Source organism: Bison bison, unplaced genomic scaffold (assembly GCF_000754665.1).
Source record: "Bison bison bison isolate TAMUID 2011002044 unplaced genomic scaffold, Bison_UMD1.0 scf7180017864491, whole genome shotgun sequence".
NCBI classification, from domain to species: Eukaryota; Metazoa; Chordata; class Mammalia; order Artiodactyla; family Bovidae; genus Bison; species Bison bison.
The window spans coordinates 12,510,553-12,520,665 of NW_011495050.1; positions in this window are offsets into that span (position 1 = coordinate 12,510,553).

Sequence of the window (10,113 nt, forward strand, 5' to 3'; positions counted from 1 at the left end):
AAGGCGCGCGCACGCGCGCTGCCGTCGGCGTCCTCGAGCTCGCGCTCCGCCGGTTCAGTCCCAGCCCTCGCTCATTCAAAGCCGGGCGCGCGCTCTAAGCCGCCGCTGCCTCCGCGCAGCTGCCATAGCCGCCCCCTCCTCGGGAAACCCTCCCCTGGTCCCACCTCCTGTCCCTCCTCCTTCGCTCCAGAAGGCGGCTCTCAGGAGTCCCAAGCTCTCACTTCCGCACCCCGCCCCAGGTCCTGTCTGGCCCAATAGGCAAGAGGTTATGGGTCCGGCGTCGGGGCTGAGAACCAATGAGCATTGGGGGGCGGGCCGAGCGGCGGCGGCTGGCGTGGCAGCTGCTGGGGCTGGGTTAGGAGTAGGTTTTTTTTTTTTTTTCCCTAGTGTTAACTTCTTTAATTTTATTAAAGGAGTAGGTTTTTTGTGACCGTTTCTGTCAGCGCAGACTGCTGTTTTTGTGGAGTGGATGGACTTCTCCCGTGTTCTCTACTTTCTGTGCACAGAGCCTCAGCTCCAAACTATACCCTTTTTCGTTAAACCCACAGAATCCCCCTACCAGATGGAACCAAGAGAAATAAATACATATTTGAGTGAGTGAGTGAAGTCGCTCAGTCGTGGCCGACTGTTTGCGACCCCGTGGACTGTAGCCCACCAGGCTCCTCCGTCCATGGGATTCTCCAGGCAAGAATACTGGAGTGGGTTGCCATTTCCTTCTCCAGGGGATCTTCCCGACGCAGGGACTGAACCCAGGTCTCCCACATTGCAGGCAGACGCTTTAACCTCTGAGCCTAGATTGCCAAAAATGAGGGAGGCCCATGTGTCTGGATATTGGACCTGGGTAGGTCAGATCTCATTCAATCTACCACTGTACAGGTGCGAAACCCCGAGTTTAATTCAGAATTTAGGATTCTGCAAGTAATTTTTGGTGGAATTTCCTTTAACTGAAAGTTAAAAAGTGACATTTCACCGTGTGCTTGCCTTTATTCCTCTCTTGCTTACCAAGTTAGTCTTTCTTCAAACTAAGGTGTTTTCTATGATTTTCTCTTTGAAGCCTGATTGTTTTTTTTCTTTTCATGCCATTTGCTATTAAAAGGCTAAGATCCTTTGATGTTGTGGGTAAGGGGCCCTGAAGTAACTGCTTCACTGTTGTAAAGTGACCAGTGAGGGAGGTTAGAAATTTATATAGTCAAAGATTGAAAGCTGTTCTTGCAAATTGTTCCCCAACCAGCCTTTTTTCTCCTTTTATTTGGCTACAACTATCGTTGTTCTGTTACCCTGACCAACACTTATCTCCCTATTTTACTTTATAGTATTAATATCTTCACCACTTCTACCCTCCAAATCTGTACCACATTTCTATTAATTTAACTTGTTTATCCTCAAGAGGGGAAGAAAGAGAATGTTTATGACTTTGTTTTGGATTTATTCTATGTAACAACCTTGAATAAGGTATTAGTTCTTAAACCTCATTTTGCTCATCAGTGAAATGGACGTAATAGTGCCTACTTCGTGGTCAAAGCTTATAAAGTTCTTACGGCAGGACCTGGTGTATAGCAAACATTCTTAAATAAGAGCTGTTACTACTACATTACCACTACATCATTCCTAGTAACCATAGCTCCTGAAGGTCCACTTTGCCCTCCACAGTCCCTTAAACACCTGTTCTAGCCCTTAATTTCTTCAAATGCCTAAATTCCAATAATTAAAAATTTCTAGAATTTTTTTTTTTGATTCCCCAAATCCAGTAATCCAGACTAGTTTACATCTTGATATGAACATGTTTTCAAAATGCTTTTCCTTAGTGATGTGTATACTTGCTTCAGCTATTTATTATTATTATTATTTGTTGTTGTTGTTGTTCAGTGGCTAAGTCCCACTCTGCCGCCCCATGGACTGCAGCATGCCAGGCTCTTCTGTCTTTTCTTCTTTTTAAAAATTATTTGTCAGTTTTCTTTATTAAAGTTTCCATTTCCAAATGAAACAAAACAAAAGGTACATATTTTCTAGAAACAAATAATGAATATTTGTTTTCCAGCACAATAAGAAAACAAACAGAAATCTTGCTAGACTGCAAACTTAAAATTTGCTTTAAAAATACCGACGTGGTGGTGGTGGTTTAATTGCTAAGTTGTGTCCAACTCTTGCAACCCCTATGTACTGTAAGCCTGCCAGGCTCCTCTGTCCATAGGATTTCCCAGGCAAGAATACTGGAGTGGGTTGCCATTTCTTTCTCCAGGGTAACTTCCCAACCCAGGGATTGAACCCATGTCTCCTGCATTGGCAGATGGATTCTCCACTGCTGAGCCACCAGGGAAAAATACCTACAAAAGAATATTTAAAAGTCATCATTAGTTGTTGAGCATTAATCCCATAACTGGGAATTAAGTCTCGATAATTTGAGGTCTTGTTTGGGGACCACTCTTGGAAGTGTGCAGTGTGAAGTCCTGTCCTCTGCCCAAGTCTTGGATGGGGTAGGGATGGGGACCACCAAATGTCAAGTGGGAGGAGCATAAGGGATAGAACCTGATACGTGAAATATCTCTTTTTGGATTGCCTCTCTTTCATGTGTGTGTGCATGTGAAGTCACATCAGTCATTTCTGACTCTTTGTGACCCTATGGACCTTAGGCTGCCAGGCTCCTCTGACCCTGGGATTCTCCAGGCAAGAATATTGGAGTGGGTTGCCATGCCCTTCTCCAGGGCATCTTCCCAACCCAGAGATGGAACCCGCATCTTATGTCTCCTGCATTGGCAGGCAGGTTCTTTACCACTAGCACCACCTGAGAAGCCCTCTTTCGTGGGGTACAGCTAACTCTACTTACTCTGTGTCAGGACCATTTTGCCCACGTTAAGGCTTCTGATTTGCCTGCCCAGTTCCCAATCACCAGCTTGATTTTTTCATTCTTTCAGCTTCCAACACACCACTTAGTCTCCCAGTTCAAAGCCTGGGTAGAATTCCTTATTCTGAGCTGTCCAGGTTCTGAGTAGTGTCTTGCCAACTGATCTCTCATCCTGCCTGGGAGGTAGGGCAGACGGTGCAAACACAGTGTAAGGCTTCCAGATCTTCCCCCATTCAGTTCCCTGACTTTTCGTTAAAGGAATGGTTTTTCCTCAAGCACAATCTTAGACCCATTGTCCTGACATTTGTGTGCTCAGTCGCTTAGTCAGGCCTGACTTTTTGAGACCCATAGCCCACTAGGCTCTTCTGTCCGTGAGATTTTCCAGGCAAGAATACTGGAGTGGGTTGCCATTTCCTACTCCAGGGGATCTTCCTGATCCAGGGATTGGATCTGTGTCTCTTGCACCTCCTGCATTGGCAGGCAGATTCTTTACCACTGTGCCACCTGGAAAGCACGGTTCTGACATTAATGACTTTTTATTGATGAGCAGCTGTTCATGGTTGAATACAGATCATAAAGTCTCATTCATTTCTTGATCAAGCAAAACAAAACCTTACAGCTTATAGAATGACAGTTTTGAACGGATACATTTGAAAGCAAAGAATTATCTGGGGATAATTCTAATGGATTGATCTACTGATATTTCTGTCTACAGAATTTTGCTTGCTTTCAAAATGGTATATTTTAATATTATAGAAAACCATAATTTATTTTTTAATATCCAAAATTACCATTGCTTAATAGAGAAATCAAAAACCCTGAAGCAGCTTTTTAATTTCTTTTTTATTAAAAGAAAATTAACATTCTGTGAAACATTTAAATAAATATTTTTCATCATAGTTATTTCTATAGCATAGCTTCAATTAATAGTAATTTTTATTGCTAAATACAGGAAGACCCAAGGTTTAAGAATAATTAAGAGTTTACCAGGTCCCTTCAGATGTCTGGATAGGAATGGAGACAAATAATTTATTAGATTAGAAATAATCTAATCTAATCATAGATTAGAAATAAATTCATATAAAAAAATGGCATGAACTCTTCACTCTTATGTTTCAGTAGAGAGGTTCAGCCATGTAATACCCCTTGGTGCTGTCCATATTGTTATTAGAGCTATAATATAGTTCTGCTTTATTATGAGTTACATAGACCTGATTTGAGCAAGTCTGGCGATCTAATGCCATTTATGATTTCTAATAATAAATATGTTGAGATTCATTTAACCAATATAACTTTACAGTTTATAATATAATTTATCCTGTATGTGAATTGAAAACTAAAAAATTAAATAGGGAAGTCACTAGTTAAGACTCGGTGTTTTCACTGTCGTGGGCCTAGGTTTGATTCCTGGTCCAGGAACTATGATCTTGCAAGCTGCGTAGCAAAAAAAAAAAAAAAAAAAGAAAGCAACACTGAATCAATAATGAAAGCCTAATTGATGCTATAGCATGATAGACATTGTAGCTTTGATCTTGAACAAATTTGAGCCTTTACTGCAAAATTAGGTTAATAATTCCTGCCTTATGAATTTCTTTTGTAAAGTAAGGGGCATAATGTACATGGAAATGTGATGGAAACAAAGCAATAAAATCAATGAAAGCTTTTAGGTGTACAAGTTTATCCTCTTCAAGTCCCTAGAATCTTCTTTTAGCTCACAACAAGGACTAAGTCCTTCCAAGTGTCAGGTGAGTGTATGCTCCTCGGTTCTGTCTCGTCACAACAAAGATTTGGAGTGACGGACATTAAAGCCCTCGGCGTGTCACAGCTCTTGGGTCTTGGACAGACCATGTTATACCTCTCAGGTCTCGAACAGATGGTGTTATAGCTCTTAGACAAATCAAGTGTTACAGCTCTGTGTTACAGCTCTATTTTATTTAGAAAATATCAGGAAAATCCATCTTCGAGGCGTGAGGGCATGTCGACCCAAAGACGTGAAGAGAAGAGCACCCCAGTGCGCGGGAGACAGAGAGAGAGACCCTGGCGCTTTGGCTCCTCTTTTTATATGTTTTTTCCTCCCCCTGGGCCTGCCCTATGTAAACTGGGCTAGCCACGAGTGTTGTTTGTTCTACCTGAGGTCCTCACTCAGGTCCTCGGACCTTCCTTTGTTCTGTTTTTGTGGGCTTTTCCCTTCCTTATGTTTTAGCCACTGCCATTCTGGACTGTTTCCTATTCTAACTACCTAACACAAGGAACACAGGGATGAATTTTATGTCATCAGCAACCAGAACTAGACATATATATTAGTAATGTGTTACAAAGGTGAAAAGAGGAGGAAACACTCAGCTATGAAGCTAAGCTCTGAGTTCACCCCCCACCTCCTTTGCCTCCTTGGCTTTAAAGACACAGGGTGAAAGAGCAGCTGTTAGAACAAAAACACCTTCAACTCTTCTCTTCCCTCTCTGGTCTTTTCCTTATTAATTATGGTATATTTTTCTCATAATAGCATCCATTGCCACATTTTGTCCATGTTTTCTTCTCAGTGTCTATTATCTATTATCTTAGCATACCAGGATTATGATAATGATCTTCGATCTTCTAATTCAGCTTGGTGCTTCACTGCACGATTAATATAAATATTTTTCAAGCACATACTTCTTCATGCTAAAGCTCCTGTTGAAAATAAAGAGAGAGTTGCTGTTGTCCATCAATTCAAATTCACCTTAGGAGGATATGTGTCTTGACTTTTGCTTTTTAATTTCTTAGTTTCAAACTGCTGCTCTTGGATCTTTCTCTGACCACCTCTGCCCCTTTAAAATATTAGACATATCAATACTTCTTGTTAAAGGGACTTGTTTGTATATGATGCACATTTCATTCAGTGAAAATTACTCACCTCCTCACAATGGAATATGTTTTCCTTGCTCTAATTTTTATGTGAAATTAAACCTTTTATAAGTGAGAATTTAATCCATATTATCATCATCCTAGAAGTTTCTAGTATAAAGAACTTAATTTGTTTTCCCTCTTCCTAGGAAGAATTTACATCTATAGAGGATTGAGAGGGTAACAGGCAGGAAGGCCAGGGGTCTCCAAACAGAGGAAATAGGTTGCAAGTGTGAGACATTTTTATCTCTCTCTCAAGTGGCAGGAGGAAACAAACTAGTGATATATTTTTCCCCCTTCTCTATACAAATTTTAAAAGGGGGTTTCTCTTAAAATACTGTGTTGCCATAATGACACCTGGTCCCACCTGAAGTTAACTATTCTCAAACCTTGAGTTAACCAATGCATTTTTCTTACGGAAATGTTTGTCTTAAACTATGTTAATATACTATGCATTTATCCCAGATTCTAGTGGCTCAGAACCTACTTGACAAACCATTATGTTATACTCAGACATTGTTCCCCTAATCTTTGTGAAAGAAACTATTTATATGGTAATCTGCCCTTCTACAAGATTCAAGTCAATTGTTTTATGACCCGAGATGACTCGTCTGGTGCCAAGATTATCCCAAAATACATTTTATGAATGAGGGGCCTGGTGTCATTCTGAGTTTTGAGACATTCCTTTCTTTCATTAACAAACTGCTAGTGACTATATAACATCCAGCTGAAGACTAGCAGAGGGATACTCTTTCTGCCCCCTTCTGATGCCTATGTCAGAAGCTTTCTCTATCTCCTTTATACTTTAATAAAACTTTATCACATAAAAGCTCTGAGCAATCAAGCCTCGTCTCTGGCCCCGGATTGAATTCTTCTCCTCCAGAGGCCGAGAATCCTGGTGTCTTTTCGTGGTTCAGCAACAAACTTTCCGGATCATCTGATTAAATACATAAATTATTCTGAAGAAAAACAAAAGGAAAATACTCTTTCCACACAGCCAGACACATTCAAGTATCTTGCCCAAAAGGAATCATCTTTTTCTGCTCATAGGCACAGGACCCATTACCATGGTAACCGTAACTAGTGGTCTCTAACTGGATGTGAATTTTATACAGTTATTTGAAATACTCAGGCATCAAGTCAAGATAAAGTGCAATTTCTGTAATATATATTTTGTTAGGATGTTTTTTATCTCAAAAATCTTATTGAGGGAAAGTTTCATCATACTGTCTATTCATTTGCTTAATTAAACAGCTTACTCAACACTTGGGCACAGTGTGTGCTAAGCATGTTAGAGGAGTTGAAAGTACCTTAACCGAGAGTAATTTCTCTTGTAAAATCAGTTTGTCATGGGTAAACAGAATTCCTGGAAGGACAGTTTTTCCTAAGAGCTTTTTAAATTTTAGCAAGATCTGATCATAATAACTAGACTGGTATATCAGAGCCTGCAAGTAATGTGGGAAGAGGTCTGTAGCTGGGCAGTGTGCTAGTATCCAGGTACCCACTGTAACCCCAGGCAGCAGGCCCCTTCTTTTTGGTCTTAAACATGCTGTCTGCGGCTACTTTCAGGGAAGGCAAAGTCAGAGGAGATAAATCTTTATGTTTCTTTCGCTGGAGCTTGGACACTTCCTTTCAGCTAGTGCCAACCTGAGGAAACTGGAAATGCCTACTAATGAGAATGGAAGAAGATTGTGACCCTCCAATGGTTTTCCCAAACCAAATACACCATGGATTCAGATCAAGGGTTAAGCATCTCAGTTTTGGAGGATACACATAATAATTTCAAGGATGTATGTGCTGGGGCTTCCCTGATGGCTCAGTGGTAAAGAATCTGCCTGCTGATGCAGGAGACACAGGTTCAATCCCTGGTCCAGGAAGATCCCACACGTCTCTGAGCAACTAAACCTGTGTGCCACAACTACTGAGCCTGTGCTCTAGAGCCTGAGAGCTGCAACTACTGAAGTCCTTGCTCCCTAGAGCCGGTGCTCTGCAACAAGAGAAACCACTGCAATGAAAAGCTCACATACCTCTCAACTAGAGTGTAACTCCCACTCTCCACAAGTAGAGAAAGCCCACGCAGTGGTGAAGACCCAGTACAACCTCAAATAAATAAAGTAAAATTACTTGAAAAAAAAAAAAAATGATATGTGATGATCTCAAATAATTATCTCAAAATAAAAAGGTTAAAAATATTTGTGCAATTTGAAACAATTTCTTTGCCCTGGCATTGTCTCTGCCTACCTTCCCCTGTAGGGAGGATGCATTCCCTATTTTCTTGTTCTGCTAATATTTTGCCTGATGAAAACAGGAGACGGAGCAGTTAGGATTGGGTCTCTGGTCAAGTAGCAATGCAACCCTGAAAGAGCAAAGGCTGGTATTGTCAGGCACCCAACCTCTTTTCAGCTCAGTTCTCTACACCTTCCCCAAAGGGGCTAGCATTTGCCCTCCTGGTCCCACGAGGCACCCTGCTCCATGCAGCAGGAAAAACGGGAAAGGCTGGAGAAAGGCAAAGGAATGCATGACAGCCATCTTTTAAGGTAAGTTTCTAGAATACGCCACAAGATTACTTCTGTTTTCATAACTCACCGTACACAAGTTTATCGCTCTTCACTGCACTCACTGATGAGAAATAGTCTCTTCTTCATGGCCCTGTGCCCGGCCAATGATTCTAACAATTAACACTCGCATTGTGTTCATTACGTGCTAGGCATTGTTCTGGTGTAATAAGAAGCCTAATGGGCCAGCGATTGACATAATATAGGCAACAGTACAGTTATAACAATAATAGGAGTGGCCATCCCTTACTGAGAGCTTACCACCTGGTGGGCATTGTGTTAGATGCCTTATGTATGATGTAATCAGTCCTCAGATTGGTCCGCATCGCAAGGTAGATATTTTCCATATTTTACAGGTGAAGAAACTGAAGATAAAGGAGACTAAGAATTTGCCCAAGGGCACAGAGGTGGTAAAACATAAACTTACAATTTGAATTGGAATTTGGACCTAAATATGTTTTTCTAAAAACTCTCTTCATAGTGAAACACTTTCTCCTACTTGGGGAACAGTGGGAGGCAATTAAATGTTGGAGCTGGGATCTGGAGTTAGATTTGAATCTCAGCTTTACTGTTAAAAGCTCTGCGAACTGGGACATTTGATTTAATTTTTAGGTTTTGTTTCCTCATCCGGAAAAAGGGATAATAACTTCATAGTAAAAATGTAAGGAAAGTGTCCATGTAGAACACTCAGTGTAGTAAGGATGTGGTAAATCTCTAATTATTATTATTATTAGTAGCAGTAGTAGTAGTAGCATTTTAGATAGCACTCTTTAGGATAAAGTGGACAAGAGGTAAAATTAGATGTATTACCCAGAAATCACTGCAATGATCAAAAGGTGATGGAACTTAGAAGAGTAGAGACAGTTGTAAAAGAATAAATGTTTCACTTATTATCAGAAATATAGGAAGATATTCTTATTACTTCCTTATTCTCTGTTCCTTACATTGACCAAGATGGGAACATCATATTGATTTACTTTATGAATTTTTCAGATCCTGAAGAAACAATGCTAATATACAAAGTATTTTTTAATGACTTGCTCAACAGCTAAGTAGCCATTTTTTACATTAAAAATTATTTTAAAAAATTTAAACACAAATTTGTAAGGCAGAATTATTCTGAGAAACTTTTTTTTTTTTTTTTAAGTAGCTGGCTTATGAATGAAGGCTATGTGAAGCCATATTGCCCATGGATTTTTAACAATTAAGCATTTAAAAAAGTCTTAGTTAAAACTGCAATTTTTCTGGTACAAATGTAACCTATATGCAGAGTACATCATGAGAAACGCTGGGCTGGAAGAAGCACAAGCTGGAATCAAGATTGCCTGGAGAAATAGCAATAACCTCAGATATGCAGATGACACCACCCTTATGGCAGAAAGTGAAGAGAACTAAAAAGCCTTTTGATGAAAGTGAAAGAGGAGAGTGAAAAAGTTGGCTTAAAGCTGAACATTCAGAAAACAAAGATCGTGGCATCCCTTCCCATCCCTTCATGGGAAATAGATAGGGAAACAGTGGAAACAGTGTCTGATTTTATTTTGGGGGGCTCCAAAATCACTGCAGATGGTGATTGCAGCCATGAAATTAAAAGACGCTTACTCCTTGGAAGGAAAGTTATGACCAACCTAGATAGCATATTCAAAAGCAGAGACATTACTTTGCCAACAAAGGTCCATCTAGAGAAGGCAATGGCACCCCACTCCAGTATTCTTGCCTGGAAAATCCCATGGGTGGAGGAGCCTGGTAGACTGCAGTCCATGGGGTCGCTATGAGTCAGACACGACTGAGTGACTTCACTTTCACTTTTCACTTTCACGCATTGGAGAAGGAAAT